The sequence below is a fragment of the Eurosta solidaginis genome, chromosome 4 (genome assembly GCF_040869045.1).
Source record: "Eurosta solidaginis isolate ZX-2024a chromosome 4, ASM4086904v1, whole genome shotgun sequence".
NCBI lineage: Eukaryota > Metazoa > Arthropoda > Insecta > Diptera > Tephritidae > Eurosta > Eurosta solidaginis.
The window spans coordinates 8,557,558-8,583,627 of record NC_090322.1 but is presented as its reverse complement, the minus strand read 5'-3'; the positions used below and the strand labels follow the sequence as shown (position 1 = coordinate 8,583,627).

Below are 26,070 nucleotides of genomic sequence, written 5' to 3'. Positions count from 1 at the left end.
TTGTTTTGTTTTGTTTTTTTTTTTGTTATATTTATTAAAATATTTCATTCATATTTATCAAGCCACTGTTCTAACGCGTCGCGTACAACAAAAACAACGCTTTATTGACGTTTTCTCACTGTGTCTATTTTTCCATAACAGTTCGCCTTGACTGCTAAATGCGCACTAAAATTGACAGCGAATAGAGCGCGAGCAACGAGCTTCAAGTGTGACTTCCACATCCATAGCCATATATAATATTCTTTTGCTGGTCGGCTCTTGCTTAGTATTTTTGTATGTTCCTATGTGGTATGTCGTATAGCAAGTATGTCTGTTCACTTGTTTGGTTCACTTGTTTGGCTCATCGACTAGCTGGCAGACAGATTCGTTCACTGGATGACTGGTTCTCGCTAAAAAGCCAGCAAAACGAAAAAAATGCAAAAAAACGCAAAAAAACTGCACTAGAAGGCACTTTGCTTGAGACCAGCAGCAAATAGTTGTGATGAAAATAATAGCAGCGAGTTGGCGATGGTACTAAAAATTGCTAAGATGGTTTGTCGACCACTTTCAACATATTTTATTCCATTGAATAATATGCGAACCTGTGAACTCTCGCGTGATGATCAAGCTAGACGCTTAAGAATAGGCAAAAAGCAGAAAGGGTCCACTAGGCGTATGCGTAACTTTTAGTGGATGTTGTGATTTTTTGTTGCATACATTTAGGCTTTGTATTTACATTAATCACATTAGACTGGATCGCGCCTAAATTTGAAGCTAATAGGCTCTCGGCTTTTGATGGATTAACATCTTTACTCGCTGTATGGGGGAAACTAGAATGTAAGCGTAAGGTAATTGTAAGAGTAAGCGTAGTCTCTGGAAGTTCTATGGTAAGGTACATAAGAATAATGCGTAGGCGTAGTGTGTAGTGTAGGCGTGGTGCGTGTGCAATTGGTGTGCTATATGGAGGTAGCCAGACAGCAAATTAAGGCAAGGCAGGGAAAGGAAACGAAAAAAAGATAAGAAATAGGGAAAAAAGGGAAGAAAAGAAAGGGAAGTCAAAATCGAAGCCGAAAACGAATGCCGTGTGGTGAATTGGTTATCAAAGTGCTTATAGTTTGATATCGATGAGTTATCGATGAATTCGAGTGCGTTAACTATTTCTAATCGAAAAGTAATCGCTTTGTTGTAGGTGTGTTGTTGACGAGGCGTAGACTAGATATAGATTTTTTATCGAAGTGTTATAAATTTGCTATCGACAACAAAGATTATTAAAAAGTTACCGTTTATTTATCGCCTAGTTATTGCCTTTTTATCAAACAGTTATCGTGTTATTTCCGAAGAGTTATCGATTGTTTGTGCCAAAACTTTCGATATCTTATCAAAAAGTAATCGATTTATTATAAAAAAGTTATTGATATGTTTTTGAAAAGTTATCGATATGACGATATGATTTTGTTTTATCGGCCTATTGATAAAGGATTCAAGATTCGATTCGAGCTCTAGGCCAGAACAATAATTTTTTTATATGAATTAATCGGGGATTGCCCGTATTGCTTTTAAATGTAACTACATACGAAGTATGGGATGCGTGGATAATATATGCGAAAGAAGGCAATTGGGAAAAACTTTACAACAACTAAGGCATGACGTAGCTGAATGCGTTTGTAACCATTTCAACTATCGTAGGAGTTCGGGTTCGAATCCCACTCCCGGGAGAAAAGACTTTGAAGAGATTTACAAGGTATAATCGAAACAGCTGTCGCCTTGTCCATACTGATGTCACGTTGTTTAAATTTTTCCCAAATTATTAAATAAATAATTTTTTTTAATGATTATTTTTGTTTTATTTTTAATTATCATTAAAAAAATTATTGTTCTGGCCTTGAACTTGAATCGAACCTTGAACCAGTTATCAATAAGTTTATGAAAAGTTATCGACTATCGATTGTTAAGCGTTAAGAAGTTATAGATATGTTCCCAAAAATTAATTATTTGCTTTCGAAAAGTTGTCGATTTGTTATCGGAGTGTTACTGATTTCTTATAGGTCTGTTATCGAAAAGTTATTGGTACCTTATCGATGTGTTATCAAAAATTTTTCGATTTGATATTGAAAAGTGAAACTGTAAAACGTCGATATTACGAATAAGAAGCCTATAGGAAGCCTATAGTGTCCTTATCTCTACAACAACAACATCGATAACACCCCCCAAGGGCTTCGGGGAGTGTCATTATCGCTACAACAACAACAACAGCATGCCGTTGACTACTGGGCAATAAGTAGCTGAGAGTTAACTGAAGCACTGTTAATACAACAACAACAGCTAACCGAACACCCGACGAGAATAGCTCGCTATCTATAGTAAGCTGAGCATCACACAATAAATTTACCGGATCGCTTATTACCGATAAGAAGCCTCCTCAAGAACCGTGTTAAAGTAACATCTGTTTTGGTTTAACTTCCAACTCTGGGCGAGGCAGGCTACTTTCAAAATTGATATGCCATTATTTTGGTCTTGAAATGCTCTATATTTCCTTCTACTGACCTATTGAGCTCTGAAATCGGACCATACCACTCTGTCGCCATCTCGTTCTTCTTCAGCCTCGCCTATCTCTTTCCCACAGTCTTTCCTGTAACCCCCTTTGCTTTCCTTCCATCATCCTATCCAGGTTTCTCTCAATCATCTCTTCCTCCGCCATTCTTTGATTTCGTTTCTCTACCTCACGCTATACCTCTATACCCTTCTACCACACCGTTATGATTTTGAAATAATTACTTTACTGCTGCTTTTTTGCTTGCACCTGTAGAAATATATGCATTGCTGTTACACCGTATGTAAGCATTTATGTAAGTAATCGCATACAACGTCACAGCTGGTTTTGAAGCAATGCAAAAACAACCAACAACGATTGCCACTGCATCATCCCATCGCACTTGCCCATTGTAAGCGAAAAATTCTTCAACTTAACAACAACTATTCGGGCTTAGCACAAAAATCGCAAAAAAAAACCTGCAAAAGCAATTTAGTGAGCGCCACGACAACTAAAACTGTTAAGCTAAAGTTCCCGTCATTAGTCTCTCGTAAGCGCTGCGACGTTGTAATGACGTCTTCTGTTGTAGGAACCCTTTATCCTCACAACGTCGCCTCGATAACACCAACACACCAAAGGCAGCGAAAACAAGTGGGGATTGTTTTATTTTTGCATTTTTTTAACGTTGCTTTTCATGCTCATTCTCTTGCTTGCGCTCAACTGTCTTTTGTGTCATGAAAATACTCATTCACTGTAATGTTAAGGTGTATACATTTTGTTGTTGCTCTTCTTGTTTGTACGACGCGATGCTGTAAGCTCATACGAAGTTTAGCTGCTTCTCGTGTTGTGTTTCTTTTTTTTTCATTCACAACTTTCTTCTTTTGTTTTGTTTTTCTGCTTCTTACAGTCTTGACGATTTCGTTATGTAGTAGCTATGCCGTTATTGTACGATTTTTTTTTTTTTTTTTATTTAGCGTTTTTGCCGTTAGTATTCATTCGTGTTTGTGGTGCTATACGCGTATTGCACTTGCACTCTCTCTCTATTGCAATTGCATTTACTGATAACAGCTGTAAGCAGTTTTGCTATTGCACGTGGTCACCCCCTCAGGTACTTTCATGTTGTTTTTATATATGTATATATCGTGTTTTTGCTGCAGCACTTCAGCTTTTAGCTTATTCACCTTTCTCAACTGCTTTCCTTTTTTCACCACATTTATTATGTTGCACCTCTACTGCATTTAACAGCTCAGCCCCCGCTACTTAATAGGCTTTACTCACCTCGCTTTAATAACAGTTCGTTTCGTACTATGACCGTTAGTTCCATTCAAAATTCTGCTTTTTCTCGCACCTTCATTCTCTCCGTCGCGTATCCTTACCCATCTTGTGTTTGCTGATGCGAAAAGCGGCTTATGACATTTGCTGGACAGCAAAAATGTTTTCTTAAAAATTTCATGTTTTCTTTCATCGGAAATCTGTGAAGATTTTCATTTTAATCGCTTTACTCTCTCTTCGTTGTGCTTTGGGTTTCTTGCTCTTTGATTTTTGTTGCCTTTGTATTAAGCTGGTGAGCTGTTTTCATAGCTTCATTTTACTCACAGTCACATTTCCTAGTTTTCCAACTTTTTATTTTTTAAATTTTGCATTGCCTTAAATTATTTTATTTTTTTCTTTTTTCCAATTTTTTTATGATGTAAGCACATTTTTGTCGATCGATTGCACTATCTGATTTGCACATCAGTAGTGCTCGAGGCATTGCAAAGATTATGCAAATTACCTGTGTAATGGAGCAATTAAAGTTTAGTTTACAGCGCATAGCTGCAATTTGCAACTCAAGTAAGGAAGCTAATTGCAAAATGATGGTTATTCACCCTGCAACGTGTTTAACTGTTTAAAAGTTGTTATTAAATAAATGATTTCTTCGTTAGAGTCAATTGCTTTAACGACTCATAGGAGATGCATTTGAAATTTGTGTGTTCCCTGGATCCTTAGGACAAATTTGAAATGATTAAAAAGGTTTACATGTTACAGGGTATACCCTCTTCTATAGAAATAAAAGTAACTTCGTTTCAATCCACCCATGATAATTAAAAAAAAAAAAACTTGCATCAATGGTGAGTCACCCTGTGTTCTTCATGAATCGTTTTGCTATACTTCGAAGTATACTTTTAGGTATGCAGCGCTGATAATAATTTCGAAGTTGGGCTGAAATTTTACTGCATGTATGAAACTTCCCCCTCTTAAAACTATGAACTATGGACACATTCAGTATATGTGAGGTCTTTATTGATCAACCAATTCAATCGAATCTTCTTTTCCCAACAGTTTTTTCGTCGTTGACTCAACTCAAAGTCATATAAGCCTTAGAAAAAATGTACATCTACTCATATTTACATATACGCCGTTAAAGCACTGAGCTAACCTTCCACTGACCCACCTTCGTTAGGGATGCCGTTACAGACTAACCCCCTTTAAGCAGGTCTTTGAACCGCTTCTAATAGAAACGTCAAAGATTGGTTCATTTGCCGAAACCATCCTCATACAGATTACGTTGTATGTTGCACTCGATAGGAAACATGCTCGAGCGTATTATTTGCGAGCGTCTACAGCAAACCCTGGGCCCGAATCGTAACATACGATCACGGATCGGCAACCATACGAAAGAAAATTACGTGATACGTCAAACGTATAAACAAAATGAGATTATAACATACGATAGCAAACGGAACGTAATTTATTTTCAATTCACAATAAATTCTACGATCTAAATTAGGTTGGATTGTATTTTTAGCTCACAATAGATTTTGAACTGTCAAATTGGTTGACAAAATATAAAAAATAAAGTAAATAACTGCGATGGATCAAATTGTATTGTTTTGTTTGAGCTCCAGTAATAGCGAAGGCGATGAAAAGATAGTTCAAAGGCGGTTAACCCTTTGGACCTATCGTACAAAGCGCAAGCATATCATATATGTATTATATCTTTGTAACAAAAAATTATTGCTGTTTCTTGAAGAGATTGCGCTTAACTTAAGAAGCTTTTAGTTACTTTCTGGAGAAGTTAAATTTGAAGCAAGCCAAAGCGGGTTCCTTTTGGCTTGGATTAAGCTTGTTTAATTTCGACCTTTGTTAATAATAAGAGTTTGAAATTTGTTATTATATTTTACTTGGTCATCTATTTTAACAATTTTCTTACATTTTCATTGAAATTTGTGTGTATACGATCGCCAGTTTGTGTTCGAATGAAAGTGGAACGGAACGTGTATGTTCAGTCACTCGTCACGTATGTTGCGATCCAAAATTACGATCAAAGTAGTACGTTCACGTATGTCATAATCCGAAAATCATATTGTTACGTGACAAGTTATACGATCACGGATGTTACGGTGGCTTGTCAAATAATAAGTTTGAATTTCGAAAATCAAGATCCACGATGGATACAATAAAAACGGAGGTCAAAGTAAAAGGAAGCTCTGTGCATTGATTATTTGGATATTAGAAATGCTTTTAATACTGAGAATTGGATGCAGACAGCGTTACGAAAATTCCTACCTGCGCACAATAATTGGTAGATATTTTAGTGACAGAGTACTCCTCTTTGATATGGATGAGGACACACATCACCGGCGGCGTCCCGCAAGCATCTATTCTAGGGCCAAGGCTATAGAATCCGACATATGGCGATGTGCTACAAATCGACCTTACCGGTGTCATGCGAATTGTCGGCTACGCAGACGATATTGTCGTCCCATAGTGGCTAAGCACTGCTATACGAACAGTAAGTGCTTATCGCATGGTGAACAACGACGCGATCCTATCCGCAATGCTATCAATGGAAATGGCCGACATGTATGATATTGGAATCGTATGACCAATTAAAGAAGCCAAGAAAAGCGCATGGTCACGAACAACTATTAGGTGAGAAGAATCGTGGAAAGGGCGTTGGACCTTCAAGTTAGCCTGGAATAAAAATGAATGGTATGAGCGGAAGCACGGCCAGCTAAACTACTACCTCACGCAGATATTCAGTGGTCGAGGCGGTCTCAGGGAGTATTTATATGAGCGAAGGATAGAGAATCCGTCCCATCCACACTGTTCCACTGAATTGGAAAAACCCAGAACACGTGAATGTTTAACAGTCCTCGTTTGCTCGGCGAAAGACTCTCTATACACAGAGTTTTTGGAGAGGAATTTAGTTTCCCTAATGTGCAGATTCGTAGATGGCTGGGAAATTCGCATACGAAGCAGTGGCGATTAAATCTTCTTTCCCCCTTAGTAGCGTTATGCCTAACGGCGTTCCCACGGGGTGAGGACACATGAAGAGGATTGGCCTAGTTTAGTTGGGATAATTGAGGGCCGTGCCCGTCCAAGAAAAAAGGGTATCTTGAGAAAAAGCTATCCACAAGCTTCTTTCAGATTTAGAGATTTTTTTTTCTGCTGCACCCTGTCATATTCTTCATTTAAGAGCAACAAAAAGTATGCCACACTTGAAACTAAAAATTTGGCTTCTTATTTCAAATAAAGGAATGGTTATTAAGATCTGTTTAGAATTTATGTATATGGCGAAATAATATAAACTCATTAATAAAAGTGCTCGTTTCGCCCCCCTCTTCTAAACACTGCGCTCATTTAAGAGTTGATCAGCGCCTTAAAGTAAGTTACATTGAAATGGAAGTTGTTTTTTTTAGAAATTTCGGTTATCCCATATTTGTTATTTATAATCCCAGTCTATCAAAATAAAAGCGTACTAAAGCAATATTTAAAGGAGTTGTCAGCCTAAATGTATGCAATAAAAAATATTTAGTAGTTTGCAATTGAATACAGAGTGACACAGTTACTGCATAAATTGCAATTTACTGAACATTTTTTGTAAAATTTATATTTACATGCCTGTAAAGCACAATGCTACATTGCAAATAAACTTGTCGACATCTATGCTCAATAAACTTCATCTCCCATTATATTTCAATTCGTATAATATTTTACTGAATTTATAAACCACATTTATAACTGCATACTTGAATTCATTGGGCACTTAAGTAAAAGCTCCAAACAAGCCTTCATTCAACGTATGTGCACTTACGTAACTTACATTATAGATTTAATCAGACGCAGAGCTCCTTACTTCCATATGCTGGCGCCTAAGCATATGCCACAAACGCGCGCGGCTCACACATATTGTGATATACATATGAACAATAAATATCATATGATTATGGGTTGTGATATTTGAGAGCACAACTAAGGGCATTCATTGACTTTCTTGTGCGAGTTATAGTTGCCTTTTCTGGCGTGTTTTTGTTTTTTTATACTCAGTTGAGCAGAGCTCACAGAGTATATTAAGTTTGATTGGATAACGGTTGGTTGTACAGGTATAAAGGAATCGAGATAGATATAGACTTCCATATATCAAAATCATCAGGATCGAAAAAAAATTTGATTGAGCCATGTCCGTCCGTCCGTCCGTTAACACTATAACTTGAGTAAATTTTGAGGTATCTTGATGAAATTTGGTATGTAGGTTCCTGAACACTCATCTCAGATCGCTATTTAAAATAAACGATATCGGACTATAACCACGCCCACTTTTTCGATATCGAAAATTTCGAAAAACCGAAAAAGTGCAATAATTCACTACCAAAGACAGATAAAGCGATGAAACTTGGTATGTGAGTTGAACTTATGACGCAGAATAGAAAATTAGTAAAATTTTGGACAATGGCCGTGGCACCGCCCACTTTTAAAATAAGGTAATTTAAAACTTTTGCAAGCTATAATTTGGCATTCGTTGAAGATATCATGATGAAAGTTGGCAGGAACGTTACTCCTATTACTATATGTACGCTTAATAAAAATTAGCAAAATCGGATAAGGACCACGCCCACTTTTAAAAAAAAATTTTTTTTTAAGTAAAATTTTAACAAAAAATGTAATATCTTTACAGTATATAAGTAAATTATGTCAACATTCAACTCCAGTAATTATATGGTGCAACAAAATACAAAAATGAAAGAAAATTTCAAAATGGGCGTGACTCCGCCCTTTTTCATTTAATTTGTCTACGGTACTTTTAATGCCATAAGTTGAACAAAAATTTACCAATCCTTTTGAAATTTGGTAGGGGCATAGATTTTATGACGTTAACTGTTTTCTGTGAAAATGGGCGAAATCGGTTGAAGCCACGCCCAGTTTTTATACACAGTTGACCGTCTGTCCTTCCTCTTGGCCGTTAACACGATAACTTGGGCAAAAATCGACGTATCTTTACTGAACTTAGTTCACGTACTTACTTGAACTCACTTTATCTTGGTATAAAAAATGAACGAAATCCGACTATGACCACGCCCACTTTTTCGATATCGAAAATTACGAAAAATGAAAAAAATGCCATAATTCTATACCAAATACGAAAAAAAGGATGAAACATGGTAATTGGATTGGTTTATTGACGCGAAATATAACTTTAGAAAAAACTTTGTAAAATGGTTGTGACACCTACCATACTAAGTAGAAGAAAATGAAAGAGTTCTGCAGGGCGAAATAAAAAACCCTTGAAATCTTGGCAGGTATTACATATATAAATAAACTAGCGGTATCCAACAGATGATGCTCTGGGTCACCCTGGTCCACATTTTGGTCGATATCTGGAAAACGCCTTCACATATACAACTACAACCACTCCCTTTTAAAACTCTCATTAATACATTTAATTTGATACCAATATCGTACAAACACATTCTAGAGTCACCCCTGGTCCACCTTTATGGCGATATCTCGAAAAAGCGACCACCTATACAACTACCACCACTCCCTTTTAAAACCCTCACTAATACTTTTAATTTGATACCCATATCGTACAAACAAATTCTAGAGTCAACCCTGATCCACCTTTATGGCGATATCCCTAAATGGCGTCCACCTATAGATCTATGGCCCACTCCTTCATAAAATACTCTTTAATGCCTTTCATTTGATACACATGTCATACAAACACATTCCAGGGTTACCCAGGTTCATTTTCCTACATGGTTATTTTCCCTTATGTTGTCACCATAGCTCCCAACTGAGTATGTAATGTTCGGTTACAGCCGAACTTAACCTTCCTTACTTGTTATTCTTCGGCTTATATAAGTGGGAACTTTTGAAATTGAGCCTGCAGTCTACCGGTTTATAAGAGTTGAGTGCGTGGGTTGGTATAGTTGTTGATTATGTACTTGCAAGCTTTTTTGGACATATTTGTAATGATTATAATAATACCGAAACATACGAAGAAGGATACGTTTGACCAGTTTTTCGGAGTTCACTAACTATAAGACTAGCTAAAAATACAGGGTGTCCTTATATACGCAGCGCTGTGTTGACATCTTGGTGAAAGACTTGGTCAACCCAAACATAATTTTCTGCTATATTGCGTTGTTTTAACCATAGAACTTGCTGGCGCTTTCATCAGCGCTTGATAGGAAAAGATTTATATATTATTATATCCCAAACTACACCCACATTCTCAGCACCAAGTCAGTACGGCCGGCAGCTGCCAAATAGCCACAATCAGCAGCCGACAACGAAGCAGCAGGAGCAGCAACCAAAAAGACAACATTTGCAGCAGCCAACATTGTTTATTTTTTTCTTTCCTCATTATTGTTGTTTGTGTAGAAAGGAATTTTTGGCAACAAGAATGTGAACACCTTCAACCCGCACCAGCACCAACACAAAATACCGTCATGTGCTTGTCATTTGCAATGAGAGTTGGTAGAAAAAGACTCGAAAAAAAAACTAACAAAAATTGGGTGTGATTTATATGCTTCGTCAGCTGCTGCGTCAAAGGAGTGCGGCGCACAGTGGAACGAAATTGAAAATTTGTGACTTAGGACTTTAAATGTACATTTTCGTATTCTGTGATCTTTTTTCAATTGTTATATAACATTTTTTCGTAAAACCTAATTTAAAAAAGTTATGACACTTTTAGTAACCGGGTTTCATATCGACATACCCTAACGAGCATATGTGTACATCTAGGTATTTTTTCCAATTTCCAGCAATTTTGGCTTCACTAAAATAATTTTTACTATTCAGACTGGTTTATTGGTAGACGTGGTAAAGCAAGGACACGGTACAAAGAATGATGGAAATACCGCTAGACGATTTTTCGTTGACATTAAAGCTACCGCCTCTATAACTGGTGTTAGTGAAAATCTCATTCAAAGATTCTCTACAATATTAGGGGCACTTTCACGTGGATGTCCAATAGATGTACAAAAGTTCACCATGCACGCCAGAGAAACTATTCCAGTTTACGTCGAACTATATTAATGGTATTACTTGCCTTCAAGTGTGCATACAATTTTAGAACACAGAGCTTCAATAATAAAGCATTTTGGTTCCATTCCTATTGGAAAGTTATCCGAAGAAGCCGCTGAATCCAGAAATAAAGATTTTAGAGCATATCGTCGAGACCATGCAAGAAAAATTAGTCGCAAAGCCACAAATGAGGACATTTTAAATAATTTGTTAGTTACTTCTGACCCATTTATTTCATCGAGAAGATCGAAATTACCTAGTAAGTATGAGGAAATATCCGAAGAAGTAAAATCTCTACTACTCTTACCGCAAAACCTCGACTATGATACAGGAAACTAAATGTTTTAGTTTCTCAATTTTAATTGGGTACGAATATACACACTACATATGAAACGCAACATTTACTTAAAATAATAAAAATAGTTTTTTTTAAGTTTTTTTTGGTCATATACCTATATGTATATTTGGAGATTTCTTTAATTACTCTTTTGGTACTAACGAACAAGCTGGAATATTAAGCATCATTTAAAAATAAAATTTACGAACCAGCTAGAATAGCTAAATTTTTGATTTGAACCTTTTTTGGATTGCTAAATGCAAATTCAATATAAAAAAATTAAATGCATAATATGAATTATCAAATACTTCTGTTTTTAAATATTACTCAGAATTAAAAAGTGATTCGCAATATTAAATAAATAAAAATAAATGTAAGGCGCGATAACCTCCGAAGAGATCTAAGGCCGAGCTTCTCTTCCAATTTGCGTCGTGCTCTTCTTGATTTGTCCCTACAAATTGGCCGGACGGGACCTACATGTTTTATGCCGACTCCGAACGGCATCTGCCAGGCAGATGAGTTTTCACTGAGAGCTTTTCATGGCAGAAATACAATCGGAGCGCTTGCCAGACACTGCCGAGGGACGACCCCGCTTAGAAAAATTTTCTTCTAATTGAAAAATCTTATTTCTAAAATTTTGATGTTGCTTTGCCCGGGAGTTGAACCCAGGGCATACGGTGTGATAGGCGGAGCACGCTACCATCACACCACGGTGGCCGCAATATTAACATTAAAAAAAAAAAACAAAAAAAAACAAACAAAGAAAAACATTTTTGTTTTTAAATTCTACCCAAAATTAAAAAGTGATTCGCCATGCTCACAAAAAAAAAAAAAAACAAAAAAAAAAAAACGCGAACCTTTTCGAACCATGAAACCGAGTACATTGCATAGTATATAACCCTAACTATATAAATAAATTAATGAAGTTTTGGGGAAATGTGAGGAAAATGAGTTAACGGTAAAAATGTGATTTTTTCCCATACATAAAATTTTTTTATTTGCTATAACTTTTTTGTTTAAGACTTTATGAAAAAATACTCATATACAAAAACGTCATTTAATGAGACTTAAAATCGATCCCCATCAAAGTTTTTGTGTTATTAACTAATATTTTTTTCATTTCCCTAAGTCCACCGAAAGCCAAATCCAGCCCACTGTGCGGCGTGTGCGAACAAATGCGCGCCACACAAAAGGCAAGCAACAGAAAAGTTAGGAGATTGTATAAAAGTGTGCAAACGCCTATTTATAGGCAACATTGTATGCTGCGAAAAGGATGTGAACAACGGAAAAATATGGAAGCTCAAATGGATGTGTGGGTGCATGTGTGTGTATGCGCGTGTAAATAAAATGTGATGCTAAAGAGCGAATGATAATAAATAAAATTTGTTAGCTCGTAGTGGCAGAGTGGAGCAAACATAGTATTTGTTATTGCTGTAATGAATATGTAGTAAATAAAACTATTTGTAATAGTATGTGTGTGTGTGTGTACATGCATACATATATAAATATGTAGCAGCAATATATGTATAAAATGCAGTGTTCATGTTAAAGCAAAGTGCACTCGCACATCTACAGTTACACAAAGTATCTATTGATACCTATTGTTGTTAGTGCCATTTTTTATTGATACCAGATACTATCTGTGGTACGAAAGGGCAAGTCAACGGTTATTGTTTTCTAAACGTTCGTATGAGTGTTTGCTTGGAAGTGTGCTTGCGTGCGTACGTTTGAAATTCGCATTTTTCACACACAAGCAGACAAATTCTGGAATTCCTGTGAAGTATTTGGTAAAGAAAAGAGTTAAAGTAGGAGCAGAGGTGTGCTTTTGCCTATTAGATAAAAAGAAAGTCGCCGGAATGCTAGCTATTTATGCCTGTTAGCAGCTAGAGTCACTGTAAATGAGTTCGAAGAGTGCCAAGCTCGCTTACTACAGCTCCTATGTTTTAAACTCGGTCTAAGAATTTACTTTGTTCCATCCCTCGCTAGCACCCATGCAAACCCAACACGCTTAAAAAGAATTTATGCTATTACAAGATTCTCAATAAGTAAACTATTTGGCTTCGAAGATGGCCCCCCAGAAAGCTTTGTAAAAATACGTACAGTACTTTTCAAAGTCTAAGGGTGACGACTACCGCTGGCTTATCTCTTAAGGAATATGAGATTAGGGCAACGGACTAGATGTGGACCAAGCGGTATGACTGCTAGGTCTCAAGATCCTTATGGTCATGTTTGTGAAAGAAAAGAACTAACTTCCTTATGAAGCTTAATAAAACTGTGAGAGTATTTACGGGTATCATCACAGATCCCTCTGCAGAAGCTGTCAGGATGAGGAGAAATAGGAGGTGATTTATCACATTCCCTGCCGATGTGCAGGATTGCAAACAAGACAACTAAAATTTTTGGACGCATTCTTTTTCAACAGTCTGGGAGAGTTTGGGAAGGTGGATCTTTGAATCATACTTATTTTCATCAGCGAAAGCAAGTGGTTCGTTGAGAACCACAAGAACGTAGTCCGGTTGGACGAATGTGGAGCCAAGCCACACAATAGACTTAGCCTTACCTAACTATCTAAACATCCAACACTTCATTTAAAACGCTTCTGTGGTTTGGTGCTAGGCTTTGTTTTTCGATATACGACTAGGTTAGGGTCGGTTAAAGTGGCTGCCCCAGCAATGTGAGGGACACACTTAGGCCGGCTGGCCCATTGTGATACCACTGTGTGGGTTATAGCCCTTACGACTAAATCAAAGCGATTGCTACCAGATCAAATCAATCATTATGCATTTCAAGTGCACAAATGATATCAATAAAAACGGTGTTTAAAAAAATTGCGAGCTCCATCTTCATGCAAGCCTTTATGAATTCAACACAGTCGAATAATTCACCACTGTCATACTGCCACTTTGCAATACCTCACTTAACACACTCTCTTATTTCCTACTCTCGCTCTTTCAAAGCGAGTATGCTTCATTTACACTCACCTACTCGCCGCATATTTGCTGCTCAACACGAGTCATTAATAAAAAAAGTTGCCTCAAATCTACAGCAAACGGCTGCCGTTAGTTCCTAACATAGCGGAACGATACAAGGTGGCAGCATGGTGACATACCTACAAACATAAATAAAAGTCCCATGTACTTTGTTTTTGTAAATTCGATGGACAAATGTCAAAATCGTACTGCGCCAGAAGTTGATATATCAAATCAAATAAAAAAGGTTTATAATCAGCTGTTCCATGCTGCCACCTTGTATCGTTGCGCCATGGTTCCTAACATTCGTTACCTTTCAGATGCTCTTCTAACAAGTTTTTGTTGTTTTTTTATTAGTGCTCTTCTAGTTTTTGGTTTTTATTTGCAAATACGTGGCGAAGTCAAAGTTTAAGGCGAATATATAAATATGTGGGCGAAACAAATGAGCGGCGAAAAACAAAGTGTAGCGGGAATATGTTCCAGCAACAACAATGTACAGTTAGAGAATTTAGGAAATGGTGAAATGTGTCTGTGCCAGGGATGATAAATGGATTTTTTCATTTTGTGCCAAACGAGGGAAAAAAATGTACCAAATCATCCAAAAATGTACCAAAAGTCTTCGGATGTGAATTTGAACCAAACTAGATATATTCTGCTTCTTTATCCAAAAACTGTTTTTATTCAGGAAACTTTCTAACACAAATTAAAGGTAGTATAACAGGGAAATATGATTTATGAATAAATACTTCTACAGTAAAAATAATAAAAGAAGTTTATCGATTGAAGCGTACAATTATGTACATATATAAAAACATTTCTTTATTGAGTATCAGTAAGGAGCATAAAATTAATATTTAAACAAAAAATAACAGCTGCATTCAATGCAAAAACATTTCATAAAAATATTTTAGGTACAAAAGATTTAGACTCAGGTATAAAAGTTGACAAATTGTCGCCTACATCTATACTAATAACTCATGTTTCAATCACTACATTAACAGTCCTTCTTCTTTGAGGTCATTAAATACCTCAGTTGACAAAAAGCGTTTTTTCGTATATATATTATGACAACTACTGTTAGCTGATTTCACCAAGTCTTTATTTTTTATTAAATTCGAAACTGTGTTTATTTGAAGTCTATTTCTACACTTAGTTTTAATTAAATTTTGTAGAGAAAATATCCTTTCTACGTTTGTGGATGAATGTGGAATCGACAATATATCTTGAACTATTCTATAAATATTGGAAAACATTTGCGCATTAATTCATTTTTAACTGATCTTAGTTCTTCCCAAAAGCTGCATATTTTTAAATTCTTGAATTTTTAAAGCTCTCATTCTCTGCTAAAGCTCTAAATTCAGAATTAATTTTCTCTACTTTATCAAATTCAGATTTCGGAAACAAGCCCATAACTAAAGGCACAATACTATTAGTTTCACCGCTTTAAATACTTTCTAGTGAAAGCTTTGCAGTCCACAACAAAGTTTTATCATTTAAATTTACTTTCTCTAATAAAGTACTACCAAATTGTATATAGAATTGTTTAGCACAGCTCTTAAATATGTGTACGTCGTCTTTTTCGAAAAGGTTGTTTGATAGAATAATATCCACATTAACACCGCTGTAAACTTCAGCTGGGGTTAAGTGATTTTCGTCTGAATCAATATTTAACATCCAAATAGGACTGGAGTCTAAATAAGATTTTTTTATAAAATTTTTAATTTGGTAATAAGTAAATGTGTGCGAATGCCTTCAAACTGCATTTCTATATTCACATTATTTATTTCATTTAAAATATAAGAAAGAAATGTAAACTATACTTTAAAACAAGTAAAGGTGTCTAAGTTCGGGTGTAACCGAACATTATATACTCAGCGTGAGCTTCAATTGTACATTTCATTTCAGATAAACTACTTTTGTACATAACACGGGGCACCGTCCGTTTAAAAAAAAATCTTCCCATTTCCTCTTACAATAAAACTTGATAAGTGAAATATCATTGATTGAAAACTATTTTTTGCTTAGTTATAGCTTATTATTCTAGTCTACGACCCTTTTAAAAATCTTTTATATAAAAGTGGGCGTGGTCTTGAACCGATCTCGTCCATTTTTTCTAGAAATATTTCCTGCTATAGGAAAAATTTGTGTACCAAATTTTATTACGATCCGTTAATGTTTTTTCGAGTTATGGCTCCCGAAACATAGAAAATTGCTTAGTCATAAAAGGGGCGGTGCCACACCCATTTTCAAAAATTTTAGTGTTTTCCAATTTAATGTTATATTTCAATTTATAAAGTAAAATTCTATTGATACAAAGCTTTTTTTCGCTAAAATATAGCTTATTATTTTCGTCTACGACCCCTTCAAAAATCTTTTATATAAAAGTGGGCGTGGCCTTGAACCGATCTCGTCCATTTTTTCTAGAAATATTTCCTGCTATAGGCAAAATTTGTGTACCAAATTTTATTACGATCCGTTAATTTTTCTTCGAGTTATGGGCGGTACCACGCCCATTTTTTAAAATTTGAAGTTTTTCATATTTATTGTTATAAATACACTTGGGAAATGGAATACCATCGATATAAAGCTCTTTTTTGCCAAAATATAGCTTATTGTATTCGTCCACGACTCTTTTAAAAATCTTTTATATAAAAGTGGGCGTGGTCCTTAACCGATTTCGTTAATTTTTCTTCAAGGCATTCCTTATAGTAAAGGCAACCTCTCTGCCGAATTTTGTTACGATATTTGATTTATGACTAATAATATTTGTAAAATTGATTTTATCACAAGTGGCCGGTGCCACGACAGTTTAAAACATTTTTTTTTTAAATTTATATCAAGAGTATCAATATCAGTCCACACGTCAAATTTCAACATTCTAGGTGCATTATTTACTAAATAATCAGGTTTTTTGTGTTTTCCAAAATGTTATATATATAAAAAGTGGGCGTGGTTATCATCCAATTTCGCTCATTTTCAATACCAATCTTTTCTGGGTCCAGATAAGCTCGTGTACAAAATTTGGTGAAGATATCTCAATATTTACTCTAGTTATCGTGTTAACGGACAGACGGACAGACCGACGGACGGACATGGCTCAATCAAATTTTTTTCGATACTGATGATTTTGATATATGGAAGTCCATATCTATCTCGATTTCTTTATACCTGTCCAACCAACACCCAATCAAAGTTAATATACTCTGTGTGCAAAGGACTCTGAGTATAAATAGGACTTTTAAAAATTTCAGATATAAAATCAATATTTTGATTACTGCTTTTATTTTCAAATACGTAAAGATTAAAATAATATTTAAGGGCATCGCATTGCTCAAGAATTCTATTTATGACTGCTTGTCTAGAAAGCCACCTTGTGTGGGCGTACTTTAGTATAACATGCATTTCTGTATCGAAATGTTCTTGAAAACTCTGAAAGTCTGCCCTCCTAAGGGGGCTGTTACAAAAATGATAGTTTACGTCTTTTAAAAATTTATCAATTTGGTTGGGAAATACATCACAAGCGGCCATTGAAGCTAAATTTAAAATGTGACAAACACATCCATTAACATGCAGATTTGGAACAACTTGCTTCAGCCTTGCTTGCGCACTCCGCTTTTTGCTCCCATCATAACCGAGCAATTGTGGGCAGTGAAACCAATCATTTTTTCAAGTGGTATTGAATGGTCATTCAAAGATTTAATAATGGCATTAAAATTTACCCTGCGTGCTACTATCGGTCAAAGGTATCAAATCTAAAAACCTATCAATGCACTTTTTATAAAAAATTCGAATCGAAACTGCCAAATTTTTTGATATACATATATCAGTCGTTTCATCTATTATTAGAGAGTAATAATTCTTCTGAGAAAATTCAATTATGAATTTATAATTTTCTGGCCCTGTTATTCGAGTAATTATTTTCTGTGCTTTAATTCTATTGATGCAAAATTTGTTTACAATTTTAGAATTAGTTATGCTATTTTTCATAAACATATTTAAATGATCCATAATTCCAACTGGCAAATTGTGCTCGGCAACAAAACAACTTAACTATATATTTTCTTCGAAAAATTTAAATTTTTTGTGTACATTCAGAGCTGCTTTGCAAATGCCTTGATGTGTAGTGCTGTATTTTACAAAAATGTACCAAATATGTCAATGTAGTACCAACGTACTTTCGGGAAGCGAAATGTACCAAAAAAGTACAAATGTACCATGATTATCATCACTGGTCTGTGATGTTGTTGATGCTTTTGTTGTATTACAGTTTGGCTGTCAGCAAATGTTGATGTTGATGATTGCAATAATGTTGATGGCGTTGGCGATAACGATTGTGTTCGTGTTGATGATAATGAAGTTGCTGACTGTTGTTGTTGTATGTTTAAACATGTCTGTGTATATGTTGCGCTTGTGTTGTTGTGCGTGTGTTTGTTGCATTTTCATTCAAAATGATTTTTATGGATCGATCAACGCTGCTGGCTGCCTCTTTGCCTGGCATGTTGAGTGAGTCAGTGAGTTGAGGCGCCAGTGAGTGAATTATGATTGTTTTGTTATGTAGGTGAGCATGTAAAAGTGGGTGAGTGGGTGGGTTAATTTAGGTGAGACCAAGTGGGCGTAACTGTATGCGTTTGTTTGTTTGTTATATGAAGCCTAAATGGGGTGGGGGTGAGTGGTTGATATGTGTGTATGAGTTTGCTGGTTATCGCTGGTGTTGTCGGCAAACGCCTTTTAATGTAAATATTTATGGGTAGCGGTGAATGTGTGTGCGTGTACTCTCATAAATTTTTGATATGCACACACATGCATAGGCAATATTTTGTTATTATTTTTGCTACATTTTGATTGAGTTACCGTGCACGTGAACTTCCCATCGGCTTTTGTTGCGGTTAAAACTTGCTATTACTTTTTATTGCATTTGATAGATAATAATTAATGTACGTGTGTGCATTTATTTTTGTGTAAATAATAATTTTATAGTAGTTATGCATTTTATTTAATTTCATAATAAAATATTGTGGTATTTGCGTTAATTAAAGCATCGATAAAAGGAGGCTTTTAAATAACTATAATTCAAATAGAGAATAATTTTTGAACAAATAAACGAAAAAGTGATATTTTATGAGGAGTAATTTCGAAGAAAATTTTAAACTTTTGTCCTCCGTCACAAAGATATTCAACAAAAGCAATTCTTTAAAATATTTGAGCTACTTTTAGCGGAATTCAAAGGGTTGTGTAGCGCAACCCTTTGGAGGGGTTCCCAGCGCTATTTATAGCTTCTCCAACAGAAAAGTCAACCTGACCTACCAATGGCGAATCCTTCTTTTTAGCGTGTGAGGGTCTGGCAAGTTGGTCGGGCATTTAACTTAATAGTGCTTGTTACTGGTACATACCGGATCTATGTGTATCTGAGAAAGGACCATCAACATCTATAACACTCGTCAAACCTTTCAGTGGGGAGGGGGATACGAGGGTGGCAACCTGGTTGTCAAAAAATATCGTTATGTTAGCCGCTGGAACCACAAGTAATCTGAGGTAGTATGTCTGACCTTCAGGTATCACTAGTTCCCTTCTTCGGTTTCCTATCACTATCCCATTTCTGCTTTTAAGCGTACTCAATACTCTGTACCTCGAAGTCAACAGCTGGCGTGATATAGACCATGTCAGGCGTTAGCTCAGTTTTTATATAACGTATCCTTTTCATGTTATCTAATATGATTGCTTGTCCGTAGCATCTGCCATTTCTTTGCTTTCTCGCAACTTGCAACCTAAAAAATCATATCCACGGCTTTCGGGTTAGTGTCTGTAGGTGTTAGTACCGGAGTGTAATTTATTAATATCCGCCTACAGCTTGCCTTGGTCAGTAGTACTCCTCTAACACTACGCGAACTGTTACCACAAGCACACAATAACAACAACAACAAAAACTAGGCATCTATGTAATCTAAATCACACCCTCTTTATCTTCTAAGCTTAGTGTAAACCTTTTTTCGTTATACCAATCTTGTGTGAGCCGACTTTCCTGTTCGGCTGCAGCCAGCGTGTTCCGAGAACAATGCACACTTTCTGATCGGTGCATTCTCATTTAGGCGTTGAAATGTAACAATTATTTCAAATAACTCTCTGCCATACACCCATACTTCTTTTCAAGAAGTCGAAGCTCAATAAACTTGAATGTTCTCCACATATTTTAGGGAGCATTTTTTTAACTTTAAATACATTTTCTTTAGTATTTTTGGTTATTAGTTGCCCTGTCACTCTAGTTGAGTGCCTTTGGCTAGTTGTGTCAGTCCTCTGTACCTGTACACCACGGCGATCGTAGTAATTTACTGAATTTGCAAAAATACGGACACCTTTGGTGTCATATGTCTCATTGTATTGTTGTAGCTGTAACAGCGAAAATATTTCGTGGACTTTTTGAGAAGTGCTTCCAGGGGCACAACCCATGTTTCAGTGGTTAGACCAAACTGTCACAGGAACGTCATCTCGACTGCTAAGTATATTATCACCCTATCTATTATGCCAGTTCGAAAACGCACTTTCAAACGAGATATCTCAGAATTCTTTTCATAAACGCCCCATCTAATCGCAAAATGTATTGAATTCATGTTCAGAAAGAGCGTTTTTAAAACGAGTTCTGAAATAGGGCATTTTGGAAGCGCGATAGGATAATATTCTCCTCAGCAGTCAATCTATGCTTTGCGTTCCAACAATTGAATTTATAGTCTGGCTGTAATCACGGGTCACTAGGGTTAAGATCTCGGCCTGCTACTATAACAATATTTTCAATAAGGAATTTAGTATGTGCCTAGACGCAAGTATATTACACTAATAACAATTTTATATTTTTAATTCTTTATGCAACAGTCATTTGCTGGAATGTCATAGAGGTAATTAATTGAAGTGAAAATCCTAAATTCTTTTAAGTTTGTTTTAAACAAGCTATTTAAACAATTTAAAGCCTCACTATATTAGCAACATGTCAAACAGTTATATAGAGCAGATTTTGTGTTGAAAGCGATACTGGAATAGGAACGTTAATCCCGAAATGCTGTAATTCAACAAATTATACTTAAATGACGATGACTGTTGCACGGCTCTAAAGTTAGCGAACCGAAGAAAAGTCGAAGTGTTTAATTGGCGCTTTAAGTTTTGGATCTAAACAGCATTTGGCAACGATATTAAAGACTTCTCAGCCTACAAAAGACGTAATCCTTGCAAGAGCAGGCTTTTAAGGCTTAGAACAGCGTATAATTAGTGTTGAGGCAATGCACCGCGATCAATAGAGATCGGATGTATCCCCTGCTCTTCACAATGCTTATGCCAAACATAGTACCCTCAGAAACAACAGTAATAGTATTTAGGCTCTTGAATCACATATGTGTATTATCCATCTTCAATATGCCAAAGATCGTTAAGCTTCTTCTCGCAATTACTCTGCAGTCTGATTCAGACCGTCGCAGAAGCAATAGAGGCTAATAGATGATATGACCAATTCGTGTATGGGGCTTAAGGACTGGTAGTATGTTATTATATTTGCTAGAATTCTTTGTTGCTTGTTTAAGCTAATACTTTCGTTTCCAACTGTATTAGCTCATCTTCTATTTCTTTGAAAGGCTCAGATGCTATACGCCTTTCAGACGCTTTCTTCCTTACAGCTTGCGCGTTGCCATCCATCCGTCTGTAGCGCATAACCTGCTCTGAATGATGTTACTAGCTGCTTAGCGGTTCAATCTCACCACGAGTTTGGAGGACTGGTGAGGACTTATTCTTTATCGAAGGGATTGCCTTACTGACACAAAATATAGCGATGCAGGGCTTTCGGGTATCCACTTTCCAGGTTTATCTCTGCGCATATAGGGAGTATTTCAATATGAAAGTTTATGCTCGGAAACTGTTCCACGGCTATGAATCTGCCGGGATCGAAACGCTTGTGTTTCATATTAGTGTACTGATATTGGAATTTGGAATTGGTGACTACCAAGTGTTTTATTTCGTTCACTTTCTCAAAAAAAATGCTCAATTTATGGCGATTGCCCTCATTCGCCTGAGAGATCGACTCCTGGCGGAAAAACCAGAATTGCCATCTTACAACTGTAATTGCTTAGCCCTGATGTACAGAGGACATCACATTTACGTCCATCTTAGTGTTCTTTAGACTAAATCGCACTGGAGTTTCTCAAACTTTTTCAATTTCGCTTATCGTTTGTTTCATGGTTGGCACGTATTTGAATTTTTTAATAAAATGAGATATGCTAATTATGTATTAAATTAAAGCAAATTTTCTTCGTATTTCAGCAGAAATATTATTAAGTAGAGTTTCCACCTAGGACTTCCATCTAACCTTATTATATTTGTTGACTCATATTGGTGACCTACATCCCTCCCCTATTTAACTTTGCGAAGAACGCATAGCTTAATTTTTTTATATGGGAGAAGATCTGAGAAACGCTTCGGAAAAAAATTCAAAACTCAATACGACTTTTCAAAGAATTATAACTTACAATTTGTTAGACTGAAATTTATTATCAAACAAATTCTAAAGATCAAAATATAAAATTTAAAAATTTTGTAAAGGTATCTAAAATTTTCGAACTTTTTTGAAAACGTTTTTGATATTGGTTTGCACAGTTGCAGTTACGAAGAGGTCGGAAATAGTTTCTCTAATTATCGAAAATAAAAAAAAACTGCTATTTTGTGTTTCGCAACTGTAGGTGTTAAACGAAAGGTATTTGGCATAAGTTTTTCAGTAAAAAAAAGTTTAAAAAATGTTGCCACCTAACCTTAATTATATATTTGTAAGTGTATATAGTTGAGCTTTTGAGGCAAATTTGAATCACGCCCATCTATGCGCAGTCATCGAGGTACCCTACAAGAAACGCTGATAGTTTTACTAATACACTCACACTAGTAATTGACAATGCTGATCCTGCGATGACGTAAACATTTATACTCAAATTTATGTATGTTCCTTTGTTCGCTCACGCATGTCCGCATATTCCCAACGACAGCCTATAATCATGAAAAAGGACTCAAACTGGGAAGGCTTCGGACACCTGGTACAGAACAAAGGAACATACAGCAGATACCATAATGCATGTGAGACAGATACATAATTCTCAACGGAATTTTATGTATGCGAGAACAGATTATCCGATTTAATCATGTTGTCACTACTGACTGTCATATGACAATCAAATGATTATCACGGTTGTTTTGTTATTTTTTAAATTCCGCCATTTTCAAACGACGAAAACCATATAAAAAATAAGTCTAAAAAATGAAAAAGAGAGCATTTCAAAGCTCCATGCTAAAAGAAAAAAAAATCCAAAATAATATTAAAAAATACCAAAAGCTGTCGGAATGTATGGGGCGCACTCAAAAAATTGATAAGCAAAAAATAATAGTGGTTAGTGGTGATTCATTTTTAAATGTGTTTCCGCATGAGGAAAGCGCTCTTCTGTTGTTTTGTTATTTTCTGAATTTAAATTGAACATTTTGAACTCGAATTCTTATAAAACTATTTATTTTAAACAAGTAAGAAACACGTATGCTTTTATCACGTACAAAATTAAAAACGTAATGAAATAAAGTAAATAAAAAGCAAAAAGCATTGTTTCATTTTTGGCGGAATATAACAATGGTCATTTATGATAGTATAACAGTCAAACCTGATATCTACAGTAAACTATCATTTATGACACTTTGTGATAGGTAGAGTGTCAGCACTGATCCAGCTAAAGGAATGAGAGTGAGCAGTACGGCTATATACTTAATCAGTAGGCCATGATAATGTATAAGAAGGAGGCAAAAACTCACACGTACACAGTTGTTTACATCACATTTGCGCAAGTCCCCTTAAGTTTGTGATAGAAAGTTTGTATTAGGCGCTGATCGTTAGGTTGACATTGCTGACAATCAGATGATAGTCATATGATAGTCAGTGTTCTTGTAGGGTACTTCAAGAAATTGTGAGGCTAAAAATATTTCGAAGTTTAAGCACATTGAATACCTATAATTTTACCATCTCTAGTTAAACTAGTATTGAAAAGCCATACGATGAAATTTGATAGAGAATATGCGGATGATGCTATTAAGGACAAAAATTCAATAAAAACTTTACTATACACATATGTATGTATGTATGTATACATGAGTGTATGTGCTTATAAATCAGAAGCAGTCCGCCGCATAATTGATTTAATGTCAATGCCATAAGCACTTAATTATACTCAATTTATGAAAAATTCAAAATCAAAATAAATCATGCACATTAAAAATATGCAGAAATAATGGTAATGGCATCTATATAGATTAGTGACTAGAATATGTATGTGATTTATTTACATATATTTACTACTTTTTATTATTTTTCGAATATTTTTCATTCATTATGGCTTCTTGATGTCACTAAATATTCAAATAACTACACTTTTACTACATCTTTATGCTGCATAAATATTTATTAGTGTGGTGTTTTACATATATATAACTACAGCAGCGAACACGAAAATAGCAGCGGTAGAGCCTATTAAACTTCGTCTTTTAAATTCTTTTTTTGTTATTTTCTATAATTTAAGAAAAAAAGTGCTATGACTTTTGCAACTAAAACAATGCAAATAAATCTCAAAAACCTTTTCGAAAATCGAGAAATTTTTACGAAAATTTAAAATTTTTTACTTATTTAGAAAAAGTTATGTTTTGTAACTGAAACTAGATAAAAAATTTCAAAAACGTTTTCAAAAAAAATTCAAAAATTCTACAAAATTTTACGAAAATTTCGAACTTTTTACTTATTTAGAAAAAGCGTCTATGAGTTTTGTAACTGAAACTATGCAAATCAATCTTAAAAAAACGTTTTTGAAAAAATTCGAAAATGCGAGGAAATTTAACGAAAATTTCGTACTTTTTACTTATTAAGAAAAAAGTTGTATGAGTATTGTTTTTGAAACTATGCAAAGCATTCTGTAAAACGTTTTCGAAAAAATTCGAGATAATTACGAAAATTTCGAACTTTTTGGTATTAAGACTTATATTTTTATATATATTTCTATATCCTTCTTGCAACTACAACTATGCAAAGCAATCAGAAAAACTTTTTTTTTTGGAGAAAAACGAAAATTCGAGAAATTTGTACGAAAATTTCGAACCTTTTACTTTTGTAACTAAAACTATGCAAAACAATGTCATAAACATTTTTGAAAAAAATTCGAAATTTCGAGAAAATTTTACGAAAATTTCGAACTGTTCTTTTTTTTTTAAGTTTCGGCCTTTCAAAAGTTATATTAAAAGAGCTCTAGGCCACACAGATACATATATGAGTAATAAAATTTCAATGAATGTAAAGCAATCTCAAAAACTTTATTCAAAAAAACAATTTTTGTTGTTATAAAAAAAAATTTTAAAATTCGAGAAAATTTTACGAAAATTTTGAACTTTTTCAAGAAAAACCTGGTATGAGTTTTGTAACAAGAACTTTTTCGAAAAAAATCCGGAAAGTTGAGAAAAATTTACGAAAATTTCGAACGGTTTATTTAGAGTTTTCTGAATTATTTTGAGTAAGCAGTTTTATAGTCCCATTATTTTAGTTTCAACAAAGAACAAGTTATAGCTCTCTCAAAATTCACATTGATGTTTGACAATTTTTTTCCCGGAGGTTGTTTAGGTTTTCTTGCATGTAAAAAATTTAAGTATGCGCCCATCAATCAGTGTCAATTTTGAGAGACCCATGACATGTACTTTGTGAGACTAAAATTAATAAGCTACAAAATTACATACCCAAAAAAGTTAGAAAAAACTACAATTTTAAAAAAGTTAAGAAAAAATTAAAATTTCGAAATTTTCTCAATATGTTTCTAAAACTTTTTGAAATTGGTTTGCTTAGTTTTAGTAAAAAAATTCATAATAATTTTTTCTTAAATAATCGAAAACAACAAAGATAAGAGTTGCTACTGCAATTTTCG

The 26,070-nt window shown here is 35.0% G+C and overlaps 1 protein-coding gene and 1 long non-coding RNA gene across 22 annotated transcripts in view; both read right to left on the bottom strand.

Annotated features, from left to right (window-relative positions):
- Hers (Histone gene-specific Epigenetic Repressor in late S phase) overlaps nucleotides 1–26,070 on the bottom strand; it is a 545,891-nt gene that overhangs the window by 403,869 nt on the left and 115,952 nt on the right. The gene's annotated exons all lie outside the window — the stretch shown is intronic.
- LOC137248959 (uncharacterized) lies at nucleotides 4–6,983 on the bottom strand. Its single transcript, XR_010952226.1, has 2 exons — nucleotides 2,051–6,983; nucleotides 4–2,017 (listed from the first exon to the last, which is right to left on the bottom strand). It is a non-coding gene; the product is annotated as an uncharacterized lncRNA (long non-coding RNA).